General features: G+C 38.9%; 1 protein-coding gene and 1 pseudogene across 3 annotated transcripts in view; one reads left to right on the forward strand and one right to left on the reverse strand.

The window, feature by feature from the left end:
- Positions 1-25,989, reverse strand: part of Dusp11 (dual specificity phosphatase 11) — a 280,389-nt gene that overhangs the window by 237,741 nt on the left and 16,659 nt on the right. The gene's annotated exons all lie outside the window — the stretch shown is intronic.
- Positions 198-25,323, forward strand: LOC109688136 (uncharacterized protein C2orf78-like; annotated as a pseudogene).

Raw genomic sequence — 25,989 nt, forward strand, 5'->3', positions numbered from 1 at the left:
CTTGAGTCTCAGAAGTGCTCATTGTTTGTAAGAACCCAGAGGCTTACAAACTGACTTTCAGAGCACAGTATCTAGAGGTCACGGGTGGAAAAGATCAAACCTCTGACAGGAACTAAATCCTAAGTGCAGGGGATAGATCACCCTCCACTGACCTGGCATGTGTTGCCTTCTCCATTCACTGCCATCAACCAATAAGCATGACACAAATGAGCATCACAGTACATGTCACCCAGGGAGAGAGTCCTTGTCACAAGGTAAAGGTATCAACTTCACCTCACGTATTCACATGTGAGCAGTGAGTCACTTCCCAGGGGAAAGATGGTGGCACCCAACTGTACAGAGGTGCCTTGAGGCACAGTGGGAATGAGAGTGGGTGGTGGATATTGCAGGACTATAGGAAAGGAATAGAGTAGGGGAAGGACATGGGGCAGCAGTTATCATGCTGGAAAACTAGGAACATCCATTTTAAAAATCATTTCTTGAGGAATGGGGCTTATAAAGAATGATGGTGGGGGTTAGTTGAACTATGATATATTGTAAGAACTTTTGTAAATGTCACAATACCCCAAGTACAATAGTAAATAAAAAAAATGAAAACAAGAAAAATCAGCACTTAAGTATTCTGAAAAAAAGAACTATTTCTTGAAACATATTCACCTAACATTAAATTCACCATTTAAAAGTGTACAATTCACTGTCTTTTAGTACATTCCCAAGATTGTTCAAACCATTGCCTCTATCTAATTGTTAGTATTTTCATTATCCCCAAAAGAACCTCTGCTCTTTGGCAGTTATCCTCCATTCCTTCTTATCTCTGACTTCAGACAAATACTAATCTCCGTATTTGTCTTTTCTGGACATTTCAAATAATGGAATACAATATGTGACTTTTTATATCTGGCTTCTTTCACTAAGCAGTTTTCAAGGTTCCTCCATTCCTTTTTAGGAATGCATATTGCACATTTGTATATCCACCTATTAGTTGGTGGACATTTGGTTTGTTTCCCCTCGTAATTAACATGTGAGAGTTTATTCTGGGTCAAGTGGTAATTGGCTACATTATTTACCCATTCACAAATAAGGGTATATAATATAAAGAATTTGCCAAGGTTAATAGCTAACAATTGGGTGTTTGAGCTTTGAATTCTAGCATTCAGACTTCAGAGGCAACAGATTCACATCATAGAACTATTAGAAAGATACAAAAGGGTAATCAATGGAAATTCATCCTTTCCCCTAAATTTCCCAGCTACCCATTATCCTATTCCCTTACAGACATCTACTTTTACCACTGTATGGGTCCTTCCAGAGAAATCATTTATACCCCAAATGTATCACAGTTTATTGAATAAACTGTCTCACTAATTTGAAATTTCAGCTTTATAGTATACTATATTATGAAGTGTGCTGGCATTGCTCTTTCCAGAATTTTCCTTTTGCCTTCTTTGCCATTACCTTTTTTTTTGAGACAGGTCTTGCTGTGTGGCTCAGGCTGGCCTCAAACTCTTCTTTCTCCTCTCTCAGCCTCCCAAGTACTGAGATTACAAATGCACACCACCACACCTAATTTGAGATTACTCTTCTCCTCTCACAAAACTTTTATGTTTTTCTAAAATTTTTAGTATTCAGAAACACAGTGAGTTGTTTTCTGAGAATATTTGTCTGTTTCCCATCTGGAGTTTTATCTTTGTGTCTGATGTTGCTCCCAGCAATTTCTCTTTGTGCAGACTTGTGTTGTGAAAAGGATATCTGGCTGCTTGTTTTCAATAGTACAGAGAGACTAGACTGCCTCAGCCCTTCAGGTCCCATCATGGGACCCTGTACTTACAGCTGCCCTTCACTATCCACATGGGATTGATTCTGGGACCTCTTGCAGGTACCAAAATCTGAAAATGCTCAAGTCCTTTTTATAAAGTGGTGTTATATTTGCATAGAACTGGCATACATTTTCTTGTATACTTTAAGTCATCTCTAGATTACATATGCACCAAATACATTGCAAATAATTTATACTGTATTGATTAGGGAATGTATAATTGGATCATTATACATTCTGTTCAGACACAATTTTTCTCCTGAAATTTTTTTTTCTGGTGGTACTGTGGTTTGAACTCAGGGCCTCACACTTACTAGGCAGGCACTCATCCACTTGAGCCACCTTGCAAGCCCCTTTGGAATATTTTTGATCCAAGGTTAGTGGAATAAAAAGATGTAGAACCTATGAATAAAAAGGATCGATTGTACTCACTTGGCACTGGGCATAACCCCTTGCAGATGTAGCCGTTCCTCTCAATCTGTTTCACACTGCTTTCCAGGAATCCCATGCTAACAAGATGATGGCCTCTTGTCTACTACTCCCTCTGGTTCAAATGCTGCTGTCAAGCATATCTGATGCCTACTGCTGGTGCCTACTGCTGGTGGTTTGGCCCATCCTCTTTTTCTAGGGGAGACTCAAAATTGCACTGTTGACATAATCTTTTTGATATCCTGCTCAGTCTTTGTACATAATTATTTTAATCTTGTGCTCTATAGTTTTCAGGTCCATGAAACTGAGCTCCATTTTCCCCAAACCAGTTAGAGGCAAGCTAAGTATGGCAGTACATGCCTGTAATCCCAGCTACTCAGGAGGCAGAGGCAAGTAGGTTTGTGAGTTTCAAGCCAGCCCAGGCAAAGGTAGTAAAACCCTACCTCAAAAATAAAATACAAACAAAAATGTGGGAGCATGTCTTAAGTGATAGACCACTTACCTAGCATGCACAAGGCCCTGGGTTCAAGTCCCAGAATCAAAAAAAAAAAAGGACAAGGGTTTCCATATCCCCTCTGACTAATATGGCAGCTCATGGCTGCATTTGTGTTTTGAATGAGAAGTTAAAACACAATAGCAGGAGTTGTGGGTAGATGGTGGCATCTGACCACTCTGGGAAAGAATTAGTTTGGAGAGATGATTGAGAATCAGGAAGAAGTCTCTACTCCTAACTGTGTATATTTTCTTTTTTTTTTTCTTCTACTTTTCTAAACATATACAAAACTGAACCTACAATTTCCCTTCCTCCTCTTGAAAACAAAAACACTGGCATTTGCACAGTTTTTCTTCATTCAGCTTGAGCCACTTGCTCAAGCTAGAAATATTTAAGGTCACTTGACTCCAAAGATTCCCTCCCAACTGAGGGCACAACAAGAAAATCATCTGGTGATATTCTTGATTATAACCAGAACCTGTCCACTTCAGATTACACCCTTCAGATTACACCCAGACCTGTCCACTTTCTAATCTTTTCCTCCATATCCACTCTAGAATCAGCCCCCACCATTTCCTGCCTAGATGATTGCAATAGCCTCCTGAAAATTTTCTATATTCAATAAGTCCTTGGTGAGGATTCCAAGATGGTGGCTAGAGGGAGGAAGCAGAAAGCGTGCCTCCTAAAGTAAAATCTTGGAGAGACACTGGAGATTCACCTTACAGGAAAAACCACCAAGAAGAGGCAAAACTTTGACCCCTCCACACCTCCAGCCTGAGCATAGCATCTACACTTCACTTTAAACAGAGAAACCAGGAGGGCCCCCAGGCCGCCACCAGGCGCCAGTGCCCAGACAGCTTGGGAAGACACAGACCACAAGGTGAGATAAGCAATACGTGGTACTCCCACAGACAACCCTGGGCCAGATCAGCATAGCCCCCTGGACAGATCGACCCCTCCCAGGGTAAAAAGAGAAACTGAGTAATAAGCAATAAGAACAATAAAGACATGTTGCAAAGAGGGTGGGGCACCCTGACCGCTGAAAGGGGGGAGGGGAATCCCTCACAGAGTTATAAATAAACAAACTGGGCTGGAAAGGATGGGAGTGAAGGCACGCACCCAGCAACCAGCAGCAGGAAAGCTTGTGAGAGTGACAGAGGGAGGAAAACTCCACAGGAGAGGGGGGAAGACACACTTCTGACATGAGCTGTAAATAAACATGCCGACCTGAGAAAGTGGGTGCAGTGTCACCTCCCCCAGTGTGCTTGGAAAGGGGAAAACTTGTAGCAGCGGCTCACACACAGGAGAACTCTGAGTAAACAAAGCCTGTGGGGCCAGGTGAGTGCTAAGCTCACCCCAGAGATCTGCATAAATAACGCCGCCAGCAACAGCAGACTGACAGCAGTGGGCAGGTGAGCCGCAACCTCAGATAGCCATTCACAGAACTGTCTCCAGACTCTTTTTTTCCTACTCTCTCCCTACCTTTGATGAGACAAGAACCAAACTATGCCTCCATGCTGAAAAACTTAAACTGTATTGCATTTAACCTTGGGACACTTTGTGGGGTTTTTTTTGTTTTGTGCTGTTTTGTTTTGTTTTATTTTTCCCCTTTGATGAGACAACTACAGAACAACATCTGAGGCAAAATCTCCAGGACTGGAGGCTCAGGGATGAGCACCAAAATTATTAAGACTGAAATTTATTGCATTTGAACTTGGAGATTTTTTTTTTCATTTATTTATTTTTTATTTATTTTTTTTTATTTTTTATTTTTCAATCCTCTCTCTGTCTCTCTAATGCCTTTTCAGCTTATGGTTGATTAGTACACTATCTCTCCCGGTTTATATCTTTGAAACTTTTTTCTTTGTTTCTTTGTTTTGTTTTTTTCTACTTCTTTATTTGTTTTTCCCTTTTCCTTTAACTTCTTTCCTTTCCATCTCCTCTCACCCTTCCATTCTAAATAGCACTAGTGCTATTATTACAAGCCAGAAAATAATTGCACACAGTACAGGGACAATAACAACACCAAGGGCAATGATGGAAGACAGAAAAAACAGGGAAACCAGTTTCCCCACAGCAAAAAATTAGTACAGGAACCAGAGGGAAATGAAGAAAACAGATACTCAGACCCAGACTCCAACAAAATGAAGATAAACTATGCCAAAGAACCCAATGAAGCCCATGAGAATAACCTAAAAGAAGAAATACTACAGGTACTCAATGAGAATTTTATAGAGATGATACTGGATAGGGTCAACCAAAATGTACAGGAGACACTCAAGAAATTCCAAGATAACAAAATTAGAGAATTTGAAAAAGCAAAAGAAGAAATAAAGGAAGCCATAGAAGCACTGTATAAACACCTAAGTGAAACAAAGAACATGATTAATAAAGAGATAAATGAACTCAGGACAAAAATAGACATTAAAGAGGAAGGGACTCAGAATATGGAAAACCTCAGAAAAAAGAATGAAACAGAATTGCAAAACAAAATGGAAGGCCAATCCAGGAGAATAGAACAAACAGAAGACAGAATCTCAGAACTCGAAGATGAAATGGTAATTAAAGGAAAAACAGAAGAACTATTAGTTAAACAACTCAAGACCTGTGAAAAGAAAATGCAAGAACTCACTGACTCCATCAAAAGACCAAACCTGAGAATCATGGGTATCAAAGAAGGAGAAGAGGTGCAAGCAAAGGGAATGCGTACAACATTCAACAAAATAATAACAGAAAATTTCCCAAATCTAGAGAAAGATAGTCCCATACAGATGCAAGAGGCCTCCAGAACACCAAACAGACCAGATCAAAATAGAACTACCCCATGACATATTATCATTAAAACAACAAGTTCAGAAACTAGGGAAGGAATATTGAAGACTGTAAAAGAGAAAAAACAAATAACATACAAAGGTAAACCCATCAAAATCACAGCAGACTTCTCAACAGAAACATTAAAAGCAAGAAGAGCGTGGGGTGAGATCTTCCGGGCACTGAATGAAAATAACTTCAACCTTAGAATACTCTACCCAGCAAAACTATCATTCAAAATAGATGGAGCAATAAAAGTCTTCCATGATAAGCAGAAACTAAAACAATATATGAACACAAAGCCACCACTACAAAAGATTCTGCAAGGGATTCTGCACACAGAAAGTGAAACACAACTTAACCATGAAAGGACACATAGCACCAAAACACAGGAAAAGAAAAATAAGAAAGTAGAGAGTAACTTCAACTTAGGAACACACAATCAAACCCTCAAACAACTAAGACAACTAAATGAGAGGAATCACCACATACCTATCAGTACTAACACTTAATGTTAACGGACTTAATTCCCCCATCAAAAGGCACCATTTGATGAAATGGATTAAAAAGGAAGATCCAACAATTTGTTGCTTACAGGAGACCCATCTCACCTACAGAAATAAGCATAGGCTTAGGATGAAAGGCTGGAAGAAGATTTACCAAGCCAATGGCCCCCGGAAACAGGCAGGAATAGCAATACTTATCTCTGACAAAGTAGACTTCAAACCTACATTGATCAAACGAGATAAAGAAGGACATTCCATACTAATAAAAGGGGAAATAGACCAAAAGGAAATAACAGTTTTCAACCTATATGCACCAAATGTCAACACACCCAATTTCATCAAACATACCCTGAAAGACCTAAAAGCATATATTAACTCCAACACAGTGGTTGTGGGAGACTTTAAAACTCCATTACCATCAATAGATAGGTCATCCAAACAAAAAATCAATAAAGAAATTCAAGATCTAAAATATACAATAGATCAAATGGACCTAGTTGATGTCTACAGAACATTTCATCCAACTTCTACACAATATACATTCTTCTCAGCAGCCCATGGAACCTTCTCCAAAATAGATCATATCCTAGGGCACAAAGCAAGCCTCAGCAAATATAAGAAAATAGAAATTATACCATGCATTCTATCTGATCACAATGCAATAAAACTAGAACTCAACAACAAAAGTAAAGACAAAAAACATGCAAACAGCTGGAACCTGAATAACTCATTACTTAATGAACAGGACACAAGAAAACATGCTGAAAACTGTTAAACACCACAGAATAGGAGAAAAAATGGTGAAGTGCACTGGAGAGGGGTTACATTGACTTAAGCACAATGCATGTACAGGCAGAAATCCCACTGACCTGGGATTCAGACTCTTGAAGAATAAAGGACAAGAATGAAAAATAGATCACTCTAAGGGGAGGGTACTAATGGAAGGGGAGAGTAAAAGAAGGAATTAAAGTAGGTTAATATAGGTGTACTTTCTATACAAGAATGAATATAGAATTTTTAGATCTGTTGAACTCACCATAAGAAGAGGACTAAGGTAGAAAGGAGAAAAATGGAGGGGATGAACCAATTTGAGATACAATACATATATTCATGGAAATATCATAATGAAACTCTGTATAGATCTTAAACAAAAATGTCTTATATTTCTTCTCAAACACAGAGGACAAGAACATAAAGCAGGTCCTGTCTGGTTGTTGGTACTAGAGGGAGGGGGGAGGATATAAGGAAAGGCTGTAGGAAAGTTAATATGATGGAAATACTATATACTCATGCATGAAAATGGAAATTAAATCTGTTGAAAATATTCTAAGAATATGGGATAGGGGAAAGGAGAATGATGGAAGGGGTAAATTTGCTAAGATATATTATAAGCACTTTTGTAAATGTCACAGTTTACTCCCAGTACAACAATCTGATAATTAAAAAATAATAAAACAGGAAGGGGTAGGCACATGGCTCAAGTGGTAGAGCACCTGAACAGCAAGCATAAGACCTTGAGTACAGACCATAGTACTGCGAAAAACTAAACAAATAAAAAATACTTGAACATCCACAAATATGTATTGAATGTCAACTGGGGTCACAAGCCATTCTATAAACAAGTTGCAAATCTCCTGTCTGCCAGGAAATTATATTCTACTGGGGAATGAAAGATAAACATGCCAAACTATACCAGACAGTGGTAATGTCTATGAAGAGAATAAAAAAAGGACCAACTGATAGAGGGCAACTGGGTGACAACTTAGAATGGGTGGCCAGACAAGTTCTATTTGAAGGGAGGGGATGTAAACTTAGATATGAATGACAAGATAGAACTGACCAGGTAAAGGTCATTCCAAAAGCACCCAGGAAGAGAAAACAGTTGTGTAAAAGTCTTGAAAGGAGAAGAGTGGGAGATGAGATCAGAGAGGCAGCAGGAGCAGAGTCACTTTGAAATCCAGGGCAAAGAGTTGGAATTTTTATCCAAGTGCCATGTGGGGTGGTCATTGGAAGTGTTTAATTATATGCATGATAGAACCTGAATGTCATTTTTAAAAGATCATTAGCTGAAGCCCAGAATGGTGGCTCATGCCTGCAATCCTAGATACTCTGGAGACAGAAATCAGGAGGATCGAGATTCAAGGCCAGCCTGGGAAAAATGTTAGTGAGACACTTATGTCAACAACAGCAAAAAAAAAAAAAAAAAAAAGCTGGACATTGTGGAGTGCAGCTGTCATCCTAGCTATCCAGGAGGCATAAATTGGAGAATCTCAATCCACATCAGCCTACACAAAAACACAAGACACTACCATAAAAATAACTAAAGCAAAAAGGGCTGGGAGTGTGGCTCAAGCAATACAGTGCCTTCTCAGCAAGCATGAGGTCCTAACTTTAATTCCCAGTAGCCCTCCCCCCAAAATCATTAGTTGCTATGGTAAGAATGCATTGTATCAGGTGATTATGAATGGATGCCCTTCCTGTACTGATGAGATTGGCCTATGGGTATGGCAATTATGGCAGGAGTAAAAAAGTAGGCAGTGACTTACTCCTAGAGCCTTCCTTGGTTTTAGTTCCATGAGAAGGTTCCTCTGGACATGCATTTTTTATATACTAATGCTACATATCAATAATTTCATCTTCTAGGTGTCTCTTGATGTTACCAAGGAATGAATAATTAGGAAGAGCATACAAAAGTACAGAAGACTATGACAGTGGAGTATGCAAGAGGTCAGAAAAGATTGTTATATTCAGGAGTATTGTTCATGGGCAGGTGACTGTTGAAGCCTATTTGCTGACAGAATGCCTTCAATGTTTGGCCTCCAACCATTGGGGGAGATGTAGGTAGGATTTTCTCCTCCATTATGCCAAAAACTCAGCAGAGTTTTTGTAGCCTTGGTTTCCTGGGTGTGTTTACAAAACTGTTCAGTTTTTTCAGCTTTTTATATTATGCAAGAAGTGACTGTTAAATGTTTTCTTGGCCAAGTTTTTCTTACTTGTTTCTGGTTCCTAGAAATACAAGAGATATAACATTTGTGCCAGAAGCCAAAAACTCTAGTCAACTGACAAATTCCCTCCCTAAAGGACTAGATTCTAATTCCTATACCATCTGGGCTCTGGTGGCTCATACCTGTACTCCTAGCAACTCTGGATGGAGAGATCAGGAGAATCATAGTCCCAAGTCAGCCTGGGCAAATAGTATCAAAATCCTATCTCAAAGATACTCAACACAAAAATGGGCTGGCAGAGGTGCTCAAGTAGTAAAACACCTGTGTAACAACTGTGGAGCCCTGATTCAAACCCCTGTACTACCAAAAAATAAAAAAGTTCCACATACATCAATCTAAGCTCTAAAGCTTACCACAATAGATTTCCTATCCCATGATAGCTCAGTCCTTATATGAATCATTCCACTCAGACTTACTTTCTCAGTCACAAGAGAAGTTAGTGAGAAGCACTAGCAACAGAAAACACAGATTTAAGTGTCCACTGCAATTACATTTTCCCTACTGTCAAATTTTCCCTTACATTTCCTTCCATGGAGAAAGGAGTGGCATACTCTTTGGGCTACTTCCTGCTGAAACCTGGAAATTTAGGGGATGTTTCCTACGAAAGACATGTACCTATCTTTGCCAGTCATCATGGTGAGTCTTAAGGGTTCCAACAGTGGTTTAGTATAGGTGAGATATGCAGCAAAGTATTACATGAAAAACTATGTATATTGATCCTATAATCAATGTAGAAGAGACACCTAAGAGAACAGATTTGACACCATTATGAATCCAATAAAACGAACTAGAAAACCAGTCTGTCATTTCAGCCCCTAGACCATCTGAAATGGGCATGTGAAGTACAGAGGCTTGTTGTAGCCAAGCAGTTTGTTGTCTAATCTTTTCGATTATTAGTTTCTACCTGAGAGGAAGACTGATACAGTATAACAGAGCATATTAGCAATAGCACATACACACTCTTACTCAGCTAGCATGTAATCCAGAATCATTTGATTACCCATCATAATTTTTGCCAGGGAGTACAGGGAGCATGCACTGAAGAAGCCAGTATTTGAGCTACATACACCAACAAATTTTCCTTCCATCCTGCAATGGATACAAAGATAAAACCAGGGCTTCACACTTCCAAATCAAGCACTCTACTGCTTGAGTCACATCTCCAGTCCTAAGTGGGATTCTCTTTTTTTTTGTCTTTTATTTTGTTTATTCATATATGCACACAATGTTTGGGTCATTTCTCCTCCCTACCCCCCACTCCCTCCCTTTCCCCCACCATTCCCTCTCCCCCCCCACCCCCTCGCTTCCAGGCAGACACTATTTTGCCCTTATCTCTAATTTTGTTGAAGAGAGAGTATAAGCAATAATAGGAAGGACCAAGGGTTTTTGCTAGTTCAGATAAGGATACCTATACAGGGAGTTGATTCGCATTGCTTTCCTGTACATGTGTGTTACCTTCTAAATTAATTATTCTCAAACTAACCTTTTTTCTAGCTCCTGGTCCCCATCTCCTATTGGCCTCAGTTGCTTTAAAGTATCTGCTTTAGTTTCTCTGTGTTGAGGGCAACAAATGCTATCTAGTTTTTTGGGTGTCTTACCTATCCTCATACCTCCCTTGTGTGCTCTCACTTTATCATGTGATCAAAGTCCAACCCCTTGTTAAGTTTGCCCTTGATCTAATGTCACATATGAGGGAGAACATACGATTTTTGGTCTTTTGGGCCAGGCTAACCTCACTCATAATAATGTGCTCAAGTTCCATCCTGCGAATGATAACATTTCATTCTTTTTCATGGCTGCATAAAATTCCATTGTGTATAAATACCACATTTTCTTAATCCATTCATCAGTTGTGGGGTATCTAGGCTGTTTCCATAACTTGGCTATTGTGAATAGTGCTGCAATAAACATGGGTGTGCAGGTTCATCTGGAGTAACCTGAGTCGCATTCTTTTGGGTATATTCCAAAGAGTGGCATTGATGGATCATATGGTACATCTATGTTTAGATTTTTAACAAGCCTTCAAATTTTTTTCCAGAGTGGTTGTACTAGTTTACATTCCCACCAGCAGCCTAAAAGGGTTCCTTTTTCCCCGCATCCTCACCAACATCTGTTGTTAGTGGTGTTGCTAATGATTGCTATTCTAACAGGGGTGAGGTGGAATCTTAGTGTGGTTTTAGTTTGCATTTCCTTTATTGCTAAGGATGGTGAGCATTTGTTCATGTGTTTTTTGGCCATTTGAATTTCTTCTTTTGAGAAAGTTCTGTTTAGTTCACTTGCCCATTTCTTTATTGGTTCATTAATTTTGGGAGAATTTAGTTTTTTGAGTTCCCTATATATTCTGGTTATCAGTCCTTTGTCTGATGTGTAGCTGGGAGATATTTTCTCCCACTCTGTGGTAGCCTCTTCAGTTTAGAGACCATTTCTTTTGTTGAGAAGAAGCTTTTTAGTTTTGTGAAGTCCCATTTATCTATGCTATCTCTTAGTTGCTGTGCTGCTGGGGTCCATTGAGAAAGTCCTTGCCTATATCTATTAGTTCCAAAGTATTTCCTATGCTTTCCTGTATCAACTTTAGAGTTTGAGGTCTGATATTAAGATCCTTGATTCATTTTGAGTTAATATTGGTATAGAATGATAAACATGGATCTAGTGTCAGTTTTTTGCAGACTGATAACCAGTTTTCCCAGCAGTTTTTGAAGAGGCTGTCTTTTCTCCATCGTATATTTTTAGCCCCTTTGTCAAAGATAAGTTGGTTATAGTTGTGTGGCTTCATATATGGGTCCTCTATTCTGTTCCACTGGTCTTCATGTCTGTTTTTGTGCCAGTACCATGCTGTTTTTATTGATATTGCTTTGTAATATAGTTTGAAGTCGGGTATTGTGATACCTCCAGCATTGTTCTTTTGACTGAGTTTTGCCTTGGCTATTCGTGGCCTCTTGTGTTTCCATATAAATCAACGGTTGATTTTTCAATGTCTTTGATGAATGTCATTGGGATTTTGATGGGAATTGCATTAAACATGTAGATTACTTTTGGGAGTAATAGACATTTTTACTATGTTGATTGTACCAATCCATGAGCATGGGAGATCTCTCCACTTTTTCTATAGTCTTCCTCAATCTCTTTCTTCAGAAGTTTATAGTTTTCCTTGTAGAGGTCATTTACATCCTTTGTTAGGTTTACACCTAGGTCAATTTGATTTTTTTGAGGCTATTGTAAATGGAATTGTTTCATATATTCTTTCTCAGTTTGTTCATTATTAGTGTATAGAAATGCTAATGATTTTTCTATGTTGATTTTATATCCTGCTACCTTGCTATGGCTGTTGATGGTGTCTAGGAGCTTTTGAGTCGAGTTTTTTTTTTTTTTTGGGTCTTTAAGGTATAGAATCATATTGGCTGCAAATAGGGATATTTTGACAGTTTCTTTACTTATTTGTATTCCTTTTATTCCTTCTTGTCTAATTGCTCTAGCTAGGAATTCCAGTATTATGTTGAATAGGAGTGGAGATAGTGGGCATCCTTGTCTAGTTTCTGATTTTAGAGGAAATGGTTTCAGTTTTTCACCATTAAGTATAATGCTAGCTGTAGGTTTGTTACATAGCTTTTATAATGTTGATGTACTTTTCATTCTCTTCCTAGTTTTCTTAGAGCTGTTATCATGAAATGGTGTTGGATCTTCTCAAAGTCTTTTGCTGCATCTATTGAGATGAACAGTGGTTTTTGTCTTTGCTTCTGTTAATGTGGTGTATTACATTTATTGACTTGCATATGTTGAACCTCCCCTGTATTCCTGGATGAAGCCTACTTGATTGTGATGAATGATTTTTTGGATGCGTTGTTGAATTTGGTTTGCCATTATTTTATTGAAGATTTTGGCATCAATGTTCTTGAAGGAGATTAGCCTGTAGTTCTCCTTTTTGGAGGTGTCTTTCCTGGTTTAGGGATAAGTGTAATACTGACTTCATAAACTGTATTAGGCAGTTTTCCTTCCCTTTCTATTTCATGGAACAGTTTAAGGAGGGTTAGTATTAGCTCTTCTTTAAGGTCTGATAGAATTCAGCATAGAATCCATCAGGTCCTGGACTTTTCTTTTTTGGCAGACTCTTGATTGCCACTTCAATTTCATTTTGTGTTATAGATCTATTCAGGTGATTAATGTCCTCTTGGTTCAGTTTTGGATGATCATAAGTATCTAGAAATCTGTCCGTTTCTTCAAGATTTTCAAATTTATTAGAATATGGGTTGTCAAAGTAGTCTCTGATGATTTCCTGGACTTCCATGGTGTTTGTTGTTACCTCCCTTTTTGCATTCCTGATTTTACTGATTTGGGTTATTTCTCTCCTCATTTTAGTTGGGTTGCCAGGTGTCTATCAATATTGTTTATTTTCTCAAAGAACCAACTTTTTGTTTCATTAATTCTTTGTATGGTTTTTTTGGTTTCTATTTCATTGATTTCAGCTCTTATTTTTATTATTTCTCTTCTATTTGTTTTGGTATTTGCTTGTTCTTGTTTTTCAAGGAGTTTGAGATGTATCATTAGGTCATTGATTTGGAATCTTTCAGTCTTTTTAATATATGCACTCATGGCTATAAACTTTCCACTCAGGACTGCCTTAGCTGTGTCCCATAGGTTCTGGTAGCTAGTATTTTCATTTTCATTGACTTCCAGGAACCTTTTAATTTCCTCTTTTATTTCATCAATGACCCATTGTTCATTAAGCAATGAGTTATTCAGTTTCCAGCTGTTTGCACGTTTTTTGTCTTTATTTTTGTTGTTGAGTTCTAGTTTTATTGCTTTGTGATCAGATAGAATGCATGGTATAATTTCTATTTTCTTATATTTGCTGAGGCTTGCTTTGTGCCCCAGGATATGACCTATTTTAGAGAAGGTTCTGTGGGCTGCTGTGAAAAATGTATATTGTGTAGAAGTTGGATGAAAAGTTCTGTAGACATCAATTAGGTCCATTTGATCTATGGTATGTTTTAGATCTAGGATTTCTTTATTGATATTTTGTTTGGATGACCTATCTATTGATGAGAGTGGGGTGTTAAAGTCTCCCACTACCACTGTGCTGGAGTTAATATATGCTTTTAGGTCCTTAGGGTATGTTTGATGAAATTCTGTGATTTGACATTTGGTGCATATAGGTTGAAAACTGTTATTTCCTTTTGGTCTATTTCCCCTTTTATTAGTATGGAATGTCCTTCTTTATCTCGTTTGATCAATGTAGGTTTGAAGTCTACTTTGTCAGAGATGAGTATTGCAACTCCTGCCTGTTTTCAGGGGCCATTGGCTTGGTAAATCTTCTTCTAGCCTTTCATCCTAAGCTTATGCTTATTTGTATCAATCAGATGGGTCTCCTGTAAGCAACAAATTGTTGGATCTTCCTTTTTAATTCAGTTCGTCAAGCAGTGCCTTTTGATGGGGGAATTAAGTCTATTAACATTAAGTGTTAGTATTGATAGGTATGGCGATTCCTGTCATTTAGTTGTAGAGGGTTTGATTGTGTGTAGCTAAATCAATGTTACTCTCTATTTTCTTGCCTTTTTCTTCTCCTGTGGTTTGGTACTGCCTGTCCTTTCATGGTTATGTTGGGTTTCACTTTCTGTGTGCAGAATCCCTTGAAGAATCTTTTGTAGAGTTGTCTTTGTGGTCATATATTGTTTTTGTTTCTGCTTATCATGGAAGACTTTTATTGCTCCATCTATTTTAAATGATAGTTTTGCTGGATACAATATTCTACAGTTGAAGTTATTTTCATTCAGTACCTGGAAGACCTCACCCCAAGCTCTTCTTGCTTTTAATGTTTCTGTTGAGAAGTCTGCTGTGATTTTGATGGATTTACCTTGGTATGTTATTTGTTTTTTCTCTCTTACAGCCTTCAATATTCTTTCTCTAGTCTCTGTACTTGTTGTTTTAATGATAATATGTCATGGGGTAGTTCTATTTTGGTCAGTTCTGTTTGGTGTTCTGGAGGCCTCCTGTGTCTGTATGGGCATAGTTTTCTTAGATTTGGGAAATTTTCTGTTATTATTTTGTTGAATATATTACACATTCCTTTTGCTTGCACCTCTTCTTCTTCAAGGAGGTTTGGTCTTTTAATGAAGTTCTTGCATTCTCTTTTCACAGGTCTTGTGTTGTTTAATAGTTCTTCAGTTTTCCTTTAATTACCATTTCATCTTCGAGTCTGAGATCTGTCTTCTGCTTATTCTAGTCTGCTGGAGTGGCCTTCCATTTTGTTTTGCATTTTTGTTTCATTCTTTTCTGAGGTTTTCCATATTCTGAGTCCCTTCCTCTTTAATATTGTCTATTTTCGTCCTGAGTTCATTTATCTCTTTATTTATCATGTTCTTTGTTTCACTTTTGTGTTTATACAGTGCTTCTATAGTTTCTTTTATTTGTTCTTGTGCTTTCTCAAATTCTCTATTTTTGCTGTCTAGGAATTTCTTGAGTGTCTCCTGTACATTTTGGTTGACCATATCCAGTATCTTCTCTATGAAATTCTTATTGATTACTTGCAGGATTTCTTCTTTCAGGTTGTTCTTGTGGGCTTCATTGGGTTCTTTGCCATAGTTGATCTTTGTTTTGTTGGAGTCTGCATCTGGGCATCTGTTGTCTTCATTTTCCTCTGGTTCCTGTACTAATTTATTATTGGGGGGAAAATGGTTTCCCTCTTTTTTCTGTCTCCACATCATTGCCCTTGCTATTGCTACTGTCCCTGTACTGTGTGTAATTCAGTGTTTTCTAGCTTGCAATAATAACAATGGTGATATCTATAGTGGAAGGGTGAGAAAGAAGGTAAAGAAAAGGGGAAAAAAACAAAGCAAACAAACAAACACACACACATTTAAAAAAAAAAAACAGTGCCAAAGAAATAAACAGGGAGAGATAGTGTACTAATCAACGGTAAGCTAAACAGGCATGAGAGAGACAGAGAGAGGATAAAAATACATCCCCAAGTTCAAATGCAATATGGTTTGTCTTAACAATATTGGTGTTTGTCCTTCAGCCTCCAATCCTGGTGTTGGTGCCTGTGAAGTAGTTCTGCCATTGTCTCATCAAAGGGGAAAAAACAAAAACAAACAAAAATATCCCAAGTTCAAATGAAATAGTTTCAGTTAGTCCTTCAGCATCCAGTCCTAGTTTTGTCATCTCATCAAAGGAAGAGAGAAAAAAAAAAGAGTCTGGAGACAGCTTTGTGAATGTCTATCTGAGGCTGTGGCTCACCAGCCACCTACTGTCAGCCAGCCTCTATTACAGGCTTTATTTATTGTAGGTCTCAGGAATGAGCTTTACACTCACCTAGCCCCACAGGCTTTGTTTATTTAGAGTTCTCCTGGACACATGCACCTTTTGATTTCTCCAGTATACAGAAATACCTGCAATTGCAGTCTTTTTTTTTCATTTAGAGTTCGTGTGGGGATGTGCCTCTCCCCCACTTTCTGGTGGAGCATGCCACACTTTAGCCACTGTTACAAGCCTTCCCCTCTCCAAGCACACTGGGGGAGGAGGTGCCACATCCACCTTCTCTGGCCGGCTTATTTACAGTGCACGAGGGAGTGTCTGTCCCCTCCACTCCAGTGGAGTTTCCACACTACGAGCGCTGTTACAAACTTTCCCCTCTCCAAGGTTGCTGGGCAGGTGCCGCCACTCCTGCCTTCTCCAGCAGGCTTGTTCATTTACAGTTCATGTGGGGAGTGCCCCTCCCCCGTTCTCTGGAGCTCAGGGCACCCCACCCTCTTTGCTATGTGTCTTTTTTTTTCAGCTGCTTGTTTATTATTCAGTTTGGTTTTTTTTTTCTTTTTTTTCCCTGGGTGGGGTCTGTCCAGGGGGCTATGCTGATTTGCTCCAGGGTTGTCTGTAGGAGCACACATGCTGCTTAGCTCACCTGGTGGTCTGCTTCTCCCAAGTAGGTTAGGAGCTGGCATCTGACGGCACGGGAGCCCTCCTGGTTTCTCCGTTTAATGTGGAGTGGGGATGCTATGCGTGGGCTGGGGGTATTGAGGTGTCTTAGTTTTGCCTCTTCTTGATGGTTTTTTTCTTGAAGGCATATCTCCAATGTCTCTCTAAGATTTTACTTTAGGAAGCATGCTTTCTGCTTCCTCCCTCTAGTCACCATCTTGGAATCCCTAGCAATACGTCTTAACAATGTTGGATTCCTTTAAAAATGTGACAAGGAAAAACGAGTAGAAAAAAAAAACAGAATACTGAAAAGCAAGCGATAGTATACAAACATACTAATCAATTACATAAATGAGCAATATGACATAAAGCAAAATCTTAAAATATTTGTAAAGATTTTTTCCCTGCAGTGTGCAGAATTTTTTAGTTTCTGGGACTACCTAGCTGCATAAAAAATATTGAAATATCTGGGCAGTTAATACAAAATGAGGCCAAGTTGTTTGTTTCTGAGAGAAACCAAAAAATCCACATGAAACTCTTTTTCCTATATCCTTACTTTCCCTGTGCTTCACTAACATCTTTTTTTCTCTAACTATTCATCTCTCCTTTTGCCTGACCTTACACCCAAACATGGCAGATGGAGAATGCAAGAGGCCCAGGATTCTATAGTGGCTATTTGCAAGTGGGAGAAAGCTTCTGTAACTGCCACACTGGTGATAATTGTTAAACAAAAAAGAAAAGTATCCTTAATGCTTCTTATAAATGAAGGATCCAGTTTGTGGGATGTCTGCATGGCCTAAGCCAAGGATAGTGAATTATGGGTAAAATAATTGTGACCAAGTCCAGAAGAGGTGAAGTTTGCAGTCACCTGGATCTTCCACCTATCTGGTGTTTTTGCTTCTAATGGGCAGAGTCCATTTTTCACAGCATCAGGGCTCTGAAAAGACCCTGCTACTGGAACTTGACTGAAGTAACATCCGTAAGTGTAAGAATGCAAAATCAAGGCTTGTCCAATTAACAATTCCTACAGTGAAAGGGGTAAAAAGGAGAAAAAGGAGATGAGATGCAAGTCCAATCTGTCCCAGGCCCATCCAAGCCAAGAAAGAAGAAACTACAAGAGAAGAACCTTGGACCACATCATTCCTATAAGGGACATTCAATAGGCTTCACTTCTCTTCTACCAAAAAGAGCTCTTAATCCTTTACTTCTCAAGTAAGGTCACAAGTCATATGAATTGAAATGGTTTCAGAACAGTAGAGTTACTAAATTTCAATGTCTTTTTCCTTCCTCTCCAAGGATATTAACTGTGTAAGTCATATATAATTACATTATAATATTTATTAGAATGTGAAATATACAAATTATGAATAACTTTATTAAAAGAAACACTGAGATGATCTCCCTAACAGGGGAAAAAGGGACTACCATGTCTGTCTTTCAGTATTTCACCTACTCAAATTTAGGTGCTGCAATAGCTCTCCTGTTATTCTCTCCACTGATCAGGTTATTAGCTACTTAATACTGTTAAACTGCCTACTTTATGACATTATTCTCCCACCATGCTTACTACCACCTGGTAGAATCTTGGGGTTTCACGGAGCTGTCTACAAACCAATTTGAGTGACCAGTGATCAGTGACCAGTATCCTTTGTACTGGACTTCAGCTACCCAGACATATTCTAGTATCATCTCATCTCTTATATCTATAATTGATGTTACCTGTTCTCTGACCATGTTAGGTAAGGAAACTTTAAAAAAAAATTAATCTAATGAAAAAATTAGATTTCTTCCCTGACCCTAAATTTCGTAGTAGTCAAAACAGCTTGGAATAATGGGGGGATGGTATTGAACTAGAAATATCGAGACTTAATTTCAGTTTTGGCTTTGACATTTCCTAGGTATATGACTTTAGACAAATTGTTTACTCTCTCACAAAATTATTTCTCATCTGCTACATGAGGATAATGGACTGCTCATGTTCTGTTCCTTTTCTCTTCCAACATTGAGTCTTAAAGGGCTTGCATATAGTGAAATCAGAGATTTCTTCAGAGAGTCAGTTAACAGAAACAGAGAAAAACCTAGGTGGTATTAAAAAAAAAAAAACTAGCACTGTATATCAAGACCTTTCATCTCTAACAGTCTCCCCGACTAATATTTCAATTTTAGTATTTCAAATTTAGTGATCAAAAAGGAATATTCATGTGTTTTGGAGTTTTCTGTTTAAACTAGGTGAAAAGAGGCAGAGAAGAGGGAGAGGACTGGATTATCAGGAGGTAAGATTTTCTAGAGGAAGAAAGTTTGGGATTGTTTACATTAAGCACAGGCTGACTGAAACTGGAGTGAAGAAAACATAAAAACGAGGGAAGAGAATACATAAGAATGAAAAGAAATGGAGAGAAGGGAGTTGTTTGTAAGAAACAAGAGATGGTTTGGAACAGAATGCTGAAGACAACCAACAATTTTTAAATTAATACACAAAAAGCACAGAGTGAAACCAACTCATTGCAAAGGCAAAATGAAGTTGGTTTCAGCAAAATGCTTACATTAACAGACTAGGAAAGTAAGGATAGGACCAGGTGTCACTAGGAAAAGCAGTTTATCAGAAAAATCTCCTTTGATTGTTTGGATTTTATTCTTTGGACTCAACACAAATGATGCTTAACAGTTTGAATATGAACATTTTAGAAATATATTTTAAAAAGTGATTCTTCCCATCAACATGGTAAAAAAACAAAAGGAGGGGAGGGCTATAGGGAAAACTGCTCTAACAGAATTTTCAGTGTCCTATTTCATTCTGATTTTTAAACCACATATAATTTTTTAAATAATGCATCCGATTTGTATCAGAAGTAAGTTTCAATTAAAAGCTTTTATTAATCTTTACAATGATTGTCTTCTGATTTTTTTCTACAGAGAAATATGAATGAGCACAATGTAATTCCTTTACATTTATTGCTGTACTCTCCACTTTATACCATTTTATTTTGCCTGTTTTGTTTTGTTTTGTTGGGGGGTGGTGTCTCATCATGTGGTTCAAGCTAACCTCAAACAGTTAGGATCAAGCAGTCCTTCCACCTAAACATTCCTGAGTCCTGGGACAACAGATGCATCCACATCCATACCAGGATTTATGGAAATAATGGTCTACATAAAATATGGTGCCTAAATACTCACATTTGCTGTATTTTTCCACTTGCTACACGCTTTTTACTAATGTAGTTTCTCTGTCTATATGTACTGGTTAGAAGTACATATCCAAATCTTCATTAGTATCTATATATTCTTTTTAGTTCTTTGTAGGTTGTCTCTCTTTGTACTACTTACTATATATTTCTCCCTATAAATCATGTATAAGTGTCACTTTTATTCATGGATGAGTTACCACTATTATTATTATAACAGTGTTACAGATGAATAACCTGTAGGTCAGAAAATTTAACCTGTTTTTCCCAAAAAACATTTTTTGAGAAGCTAACTCTCAGGTAGTCATTTTGATTTAGGATCAGAAGTCAGATTTGAAGAGGGTAAATGATGACCCTATAAATTAACCACCTGGTCTGAGTTGTAACTGAACTTTATGAAATGACATCTGACCTACACAAACAAAATAATAAAGATAAAAATGCTAATAGCATACTCCTTCCTTCTCTCCCTCCCTGTCTTCCTCTCTTCCTTCCTCTCCTCTCTTTTTTGACAGTACTTGGGACTGAACTCAGGGTTCCATCCTTGCTAGGCAAGCACTCTACCATTGAGCCACACCTCTAGCTATTTTTGACATCTGATCTCACTTTTTGCCTCAGCTGGCCTGGACTATTATCCTCCTTTTACACTTTCCACCACAGCTGGGATGACAGGCATGTGCCACTACACCCAGCCATTGGTTGAGAAGGTGTCTGCTGAACTTTTTTTTTGCCTAGGCTGGCTTCAACCCACAATGCTCCCAATCTTAGCATCCCAAGTAGTTAGGATTACAGGATTGAGTCACTGTGCCCATTAGTAGTAATGGTTTAAAATGGAGAACAAAAAGCATATATTAAGTTCTATTTCTCCCAATGTATGGTCTTTGCTCAGAGCACAGGGTCCTGGCAAGGGAGTGAAGTTCTGTAACCTGGTACTGACACCAGGGAGATTTGTTTCTTATCAGTACTACGGTTTGAACTAAGGACCACAGGCTTCTCAGCAAGTCACTCTATCACATGAGCCACTTGTCAGCCCTTTTGAATGTTGAATATTTTCAAGTTAGGGTCTCCCAAACTATGCCCCAGGCTGGTTTCAAATTGCAATCCTCCTGATCTCTGCCTCTGGAGTATCTAGTAACAGGTGTGAACCACTGTCTCTTAGCACCATGGAAATCTTAATTGGAGAATTTGAATGCATCAGTCTGACCTCTCTGGCCCTCAGTTTCTTCACTGAGAACATTAGATGTTCTTTAAGGATATCCCAGTTCTAAAATGCTTCAATTCTAGGACACAGATATGAGTTTTCACTAGTGCAACCTCAAGGGAAAAAGGGAAGAGGGCTGTTTCTAGCCCAAAGAACAATGTAGGAACCAGACCACTATGGGTCTTCTGTGCCCAAGATGGAGGTTTATCAAAAGAGTACTAAACTGCTTCATCAGTTACAACCATCTAAAACTGTTTGATTTTTGGTATCTCAGTGAGTATTGGGATTAATGGTTTCCTGAGGCTAAAAACCTTGAGGTAATACTGGTCCTCAAAGAAAGTGAGTTGTCAGTCTCATAAATTTTCATTACCCCTTTTTTTCCTATAGAAAATTCCCAAAATCCATCTTTACTTGGAACTGAAAATTTTCTATAGCTCTCAATTCCTGCAGTGAGCAATGCTGCTTCCCTAACAGAAAGCATTTGCAACTTCTCCAGAGTTTCTGGTCCAGCTGTCACTTCAGCATGACTACTGCCATCAGCCTCTGAACCTATTTCCAGACACTCATGGGTAGTGCCTACCTTTACCAACATTCTAGCACAACCATGTTGTCTGAGGTTACTGGTAAGAACCAGACCTCTACTTCAGCTTCCTCCTATCCAGGTGTTTTTGAGTGAGGTATCATGGCAAACACAGAAAGGAAGTTATCCTCACTTGGAGACATCACTGTGACTCTCACTGACCAGGACACAGCAATTTCTTCCATGACTGTGACAACCCAGTATGATAAAACTCCATATGCCAATATGGCAGTCCCTCTGTATCCATCACTGTCTGACAACTTTGTTCAAGGGACACCATCTCAGATTACAAATCAAGGATAATAGCCTGTTACCTCCCTACCAAGAAGGAAGCTAGGTCTATTACTATAATCAAAACACATAGGGGTACTCTTATCTGGAGAACTTAGCCCTGCCTGTAATCCTATGACTCTGTTTTGTATACAGGGAGTGGAGCCTCTGCCCTCAACCAGAAATGGTGATGGTGCTAAAGGAGGTTCAGCTTACAAATGTCCTAACACCAGTTTCCACCACTAGAGTCTGCTATTCTGTGGCTGCTCAACCCATTATAAAAACACATTTGGAAGGTGAGTATAAACAACAAAAAAAAGGGAAAGGAAGAGGAACAGCATGCAAAAGGAAAGTCAAATCTGCAGCTAAGTAGTGGTGGATCTCCAGATAGGTAGAGTTCAAGTCCTGAGATTTCAACCACTACTCTCACTCAGCACTCTACATTTTCTGATCCAATATAAGGTGGAGGGCTGGGGACATGACTTGAGTGATACAGCAGCTGCCTAGAAAGTACAGGGCCCTGAGTACAAACCCCATTTCTGCAAAAAATAAACGAGTAAGTACATAAATAAAGGTGAAAATGCAGAACACTATAAAGGCCATTCTCACTGCATTTTAGTGATGCCTAGAAGCACACTGAATGTAGCCTCACTGTACCCTACCCTACCAAACCCCCTCACTGTAATTAATTCCCTTCCCTGGTGTATTGCTTTGGTCTCTTTGAAAAACACCTCAAGACCTTTCCTGAAGTAACAGTTCAATTTTCCTTAATTTCCTTCTGTTCAGAGATCCTAATCAAAGTTAGTGGGCACACATATGTCCTTATTCATGTATTTCATGAGGAAAACTGCCACTTTCACTCCTACTCCATGGTTTGAAATATTCTTATACTCTCAATGAGGGTGGAGAGAATTGAGAGTATCCTCTATGATTATGGTGGTCTTTATAAACCTTTTTCATTATTCATGCTGCTTGTGATTAAAACCAGGGCCAAGAGCATAGTAGGCAAGTGTTCTACTAAGCCACACTCCAAGCCCAAAACATTTCATCTTTTTTACATCACTTTCCCTTTTAATTAACTTACCACAAACTCCAACAACAAGCTCATCAACTATGTCCTTACACAGGGTCCTGTCCATGGTCCTTAAGATGAAACAATAAAAATGCATTGTCCACTATTGGTAGGGGCTTGATTGCTGTGTTGGTATATAGGGAGTAGCATCTCACTTACCAGGGACTAACTTCTTCCTTGATTTCTTTTTAGTGATAGAAACTTCCATGGAGATGGAGACTTCTATAATATTGCAACCTCCAAGCCAGACATTTTGTCTTCTCACGAACTCCAGAACTCCTCAACTCATGCAGTAGCATGAATTCTCAGACACTGAGAGCAACCTGCCTCTTGAGCTTGGAGACATTTCAATAATAGCTCCAGCCCAAAGTTTTACCAGTATCTTTGCCTTGCCTCCAGCTCCAAAGTGGGAAGAAACACAAAATGAGAACTTGGATGAAATTAAAACCAAGTTTTCAAAGCCTCTGAATGCCTACCATACCCCAACAGAAACTCAGTATCATATGTTACTCTATTTAAAAATCCCTGATATTCACCAGCTTCTGGCCTGCATTAATCCTTTGGGCCCAGAGGAGAAGCCTGGTTCTGAAACATGCCAATTTGGGAAAGAGTAGCCTAAGTCTTAAGCACCAAGGAACACTTAACAATAGGATTGACTCTAGCAATGGTTTTGCAGACAGCTACATTGGTGGAAGATATTCACCTTCCACCCATTTTCAACTCATCAAAGCCAAAGATATGAGAGACATCAAGGTAAATCAGGTGCTGGAAATGTAAAGTGTCATAAAGGGTCCCACTTATCAAATCAGAATGAAGGAGGGAACCTCTGAGCCTCTGGAGGTGGTCCTAAGGCCAAAAATTCATAACCCCAACCCAGAGTCCCTGTTGGGGAGAGTATTGTTTGTGTACAGTGCTGCAGTCAGTGACAGGGCTTCTGTTAACACAACCAAGCTTTTGAACAGCAAACCTCCAAAAGTTGCATCCAGCAGGGCCAGCAAATCTAAAGGCCATGGGTAGGAAAAGATCAGAGAAAACAACTACAAGAAAGCTGAAGAGAGTAAGCAGTCAGTGAACAAAGTGAAGGCAGAGGAGAAGACAACTATTCCCAAGGTGAAGCAGAAGAGAAATCAATCTGAGATTAGCCAGGAGACAACCACACCTCAAAAGCTATGTAGGCATGCACATGTTGGAGTCAGTGAAGGTTTTCATGCACTGGGGAAGTAGAATGATAAGAATATTGGGCCATCTTCCCGTCATGCCCTGGGAAACTTCAGCAACACCAAAGGCTCCCAGTTTTCTCCAGCTATAAATCATGGCTGGATACCCCACAGAAGGGCAAAGGTCCTAAGAAAACTCAAATCAAAGCCCAGAAACAAAATAGCAGTACTGGAAATGAATGTCCATCTCCATCCCAATATGAGCTGCCCCCACCTGGGAAGGTCAAGTTGGTACATTTACCTTTTCTAACTCTAGACAAGCCTCAACCTTGATCTGTTCCTCATAGGCCAGTCTCTTGCCTCACGTAGGCCCGCTGCATCTTACCTTATGCAGTCTCATTCTAACTCAGCTCAATCTATGCCAGCCAATGCATGTCAACCGTTAGTGCCAACAAATCTTTCATGAGTCCCGCCAAACCAACTCGGCCAATTTCAACCAGTGTACCACTCTCAAGTTTGACCAAGCCTACCCAGCCTAGTGTGTCTCATTCTGCTTCTGCTAGGTCAGCACCTACAAAACATGTTGCACTTCTTTTCAGCAGGAGCCTGCTTCCACTGCTGTGACCAAATTCCAGCCACCACCTAAGCCTCAAACCCAATTTCTACTCCAAGATTTCAGCTTTCAACCAATTCCTTGGAAGAAGCCCAATGTTCCTGAACCAGTACTGTCAAGCCCCATCACAAAAGAGCAGCAGCCAGAGTGTGAGGCCATGAAAAGGAAGGCTCAGCAAGAGTGTGAGCATGCTGCCAAATACACTTCTTTGGGAAAACTGCAGTTTTTCATTGAGAGGGGAAAAGAAATGGAGATTTCTCAATACTATGGCTATATAATGTAAGAGCTGCTAAGATTGTTGGTACCGTTTTAGGTATCAAAGGTTTTCATATATATATGAAAACAAAGATTTATAAACATATAGCTATATAAATACGTAAAAATTATATAGACAAAAAATATAAAAATTTCTCTATTCTGATGTAGTTTAAAAACTTAATAAAATTAAATAAAGTAATAGAATTAATAGATAAGCAATAAAGGGGCCTTTTTAGCTTTGAGATGCTGCCGCCTGTAGCTTTCTTTGGTAGAGGTGGGTATCAAAGTCTATATTAGAAAGAAGGAACTGGAAATTGTATAGATGAGGAGAAGGGAAAAATGAGAAATGAGGAAAGAGGAAGGAATATAGTCCAGGAGTAGAAAGGTTAAGAGAGAGATTGTATGGGCTTATAAGAAGCATCAGAAATGGGTAAAATGACAAAGTCTGAGGTTGGGGTTAAAAAAATTAAATTTGGAAAAAGTTGAAAATGACAGGATGGATTTAGGTTGACCAGAAGAAATGCGAAAAAAAAAAATCTCTCCTGGAGAATGGCCTCATGCCTCATGTCACACTAGATAAGCATTTTAGAAGGTAAAGTTCAGCACACAATTCCAAAAGACTTGGCTTATCTATGATTAAAGTTGGGATCACTGAATACAAAATACGGGAGACTCTATCACAGGCATGGCA

This window comes from Castor canadensis, chromosome 12 (assembly GCF_047511655.1).
Source record: "Castor canadensis chromosome 12, mCasCan1.hap1v2, whole genome shotgun sequence".
Lineage (NCBI taxonomy): Eukaryota > Metazoa > Chordata > Mammalia > Rodentia > Castoridae > Castor > Castor canadensis.